The following is a 2,616-nucleotide window of genomic DNA, read 5'->3' as shown; positions in this document are numbered from 1 at the left end:
CTGCTTCTTGTAAGGCAGACCTTTTTGGAAGAGGTGGTTCTTCTTGATATTGTTGTTGTGGAGAAGAGTCCAAATGAACATATATGGGAGATGGCTCCTCTTCTTGGTATTGTGGAGGCCAATAGGTGGAAGATGGCTCCTCTTGATATACTTCTTCTTCTTTGAGACAATTGCCTTTCGGTTTGAAGTGGGTCTTAATCTCCTTAGATGCTTGTTGTGTAGTCTTAATCAATGTATTTATCATATCTATAAGAGAAGGTGGTTCAGCCTGACATTACTGTTGTGGAGCTAATTGAGAGGAATATGCATGACCATAGAATTGCTGAGATGAGTGATGTTGCAGTCCATGAGATTGTTGAGCATGAATTCCGGGAGCTTGAGCTTGCCATAAGAGATTGGACTGTTGGCTCCATGTTGAGTTATAGGAATCAAAATAGCGGTCGTTCCCTGGTCTAAAGAACGATGTGTTCTTATGCCCATTAAATTTGTTAGAAATTTGTCTAATTATAAGACACTTTCTAACATGGTGATAAAGGTCATGGCATAAAGAACATGGTCCATGGGGTGTCGGAACGCCTCCCCACATGTGTGAATAAAATAACAAAAAGTTAAAATAAAAAGGAAAAAACGAAATTTAAAAAGAAAACTTACTAATATGCAGATTCGAATGACCCTGCATGAAACAGAAGAAAAAAAAATTAGATCTATAATGAGTGCAGTAACTATGCTGCTCTCTAGATGTGCGATCAATTGCCCTGGTTGGGCGCTCGAGCGCACCTCCAGAGGCAAAACAGGAACTGCGAAAAAAATAGAAAAACAAAAAAAAATTTAAAATAAAAATAAATTAAAGGAAAAACCAAAATTGAAAATTGAAAATTAAAATAACACAACTAAAGGAAATTAAAACTTGTTGTCACAAATATCTACCTAAATTAATAGGCAAATAATTGGATGCTTTACCCTCAAGTGCACGAGGTCAACATAGTAGTATAGGGTGCAAGTACGAGGTCATTCCCATGAGGATTGCTAAATTTTGTCTAAAATTAAATTCCAAAAGTAAAATAAAACAGAGATTGGATTTGAGTTGATGATAATAAAAAGGTAGGGCTTTGATATCCACCACTAATTGTATTTAGATAATATATCAATATGCCAATGTTTTGATCATGTTATGTGTATCTAATGTTTGTCAACCTAAGGGCATGGGTGTATACTCCTTAAGCTATAGATTTCCCTAAGCAACGAGTTAGGCATTGGTATATACTCTAACTCTTTTCTTTCTTAAAGAATTTAGCATGGGTGTATACTAAGTTGTTCTTTAAGAAAGCATAATTTTTGTGAAAATCGACAAACACATGAGGCCTAGGGTATGGGTGTATACTCCCGATTCCCCATGTTGATTAACCCAAGAACCCGGTGTGGATTTCTTTTGCAACTTTTATTAAACCCAGGACTCAGTCATCCAAATTGGTTTAACTAACTAGTCCATGCCACATGCATATGTTGATCAGACACACACATATGAGGAATTCATGAAAGCAGGCATTAATCAAGTTAAATATCACAACATAATCATCACAAGGGCACCAATATTGAATATTAACTAAACATAACTAGGGCTTCAATCTAACCCTACTAAATAAATTAGTTACACATAAGTTTGATGTTAAACATCTTCATAAAATAAAATAAAATAAAGGAAAAGAATAAACCCAAAACTTGAACTTGAAGAGCTCCAATTCTTCTCCTTCGAATGTGTGTCTTTTCCAACTTGATTATTCTCAGGCTTTAGAAGTCTATTTATAAGGCTTTAGAAGTCCTTGTTACACTAGTAAATCTAGGAAATTTATAGGGTTTTACTCCTATTACAAGTGGGAGTTGTAAAACCTTAATATGGAAATACTAGCAGTCTGGCCGCACTCTTGATGTGTCACCTGTGCACGGGTGCGATCTATCACAACCCGTGTGCGCTCAATCGCATATGGCTGCTTCATGCTTTGTCTTCTCTAGTAGTGTGCTCGATCACAGGGAATATACGATTGATCGCACTGTCAGAAGCTCCAACTTTTCCCAATTTCTCTCTTTGAGCCCAAATCTTCTTGATTTACTTTATTTTCTTCCAAAAGCCTACAAAAGCATAGAAAACACATAAAGAAACTAAAATGACACAAATTAACTAAAACTAAAGGATTAAAACATAGAAGTTAAGGGCTAAAAATATGAATATTTTAGCACTTAACAAAAGACACACTATTTGTTTATTTGTTTTTATGTGTTTGTTTGTTTTTATGTGTCTATTTGTTCTAAAAAAAAACAATGTACTATGTTGTTGTTAAGTATGAGTTAAGCTGTAACTGTGATTTGTATTTCATTGGCTTACTTAAAGTGTTGAACACATAATCATTTCATTCGGAATCTGAGTCTTATGACTTATTTTTTTGGGCAAAAGAGATTTCACTTGTTTTGAATTGAATTATCATGAGCACATTAGCATAGTCACTGAGGTATGAATTTGAGCTTAATCACGTTTATCTTGAGATTTTTTGGATTACCTATGGATGAATAACCTTGGCTTGTAAAAATAAAAAAATAAAATAAAAGATCATTTTGAATTTT

Source organism: Corylus avellana, chromosome ca10 (assembly GCF_901000735.1).
Source record: "Corylus avellana chromosome ca10, CavTom2PMs-1.0".
Lineage (NCBI taxonomy): Eukaryota > Viridiplantae > Streptophyta > Magnoliopsida > Fagales > Betulaceae > Corylus > Corylus avellana.
This window is presented reverse-complemented; position numbering follows the sequence as displayed.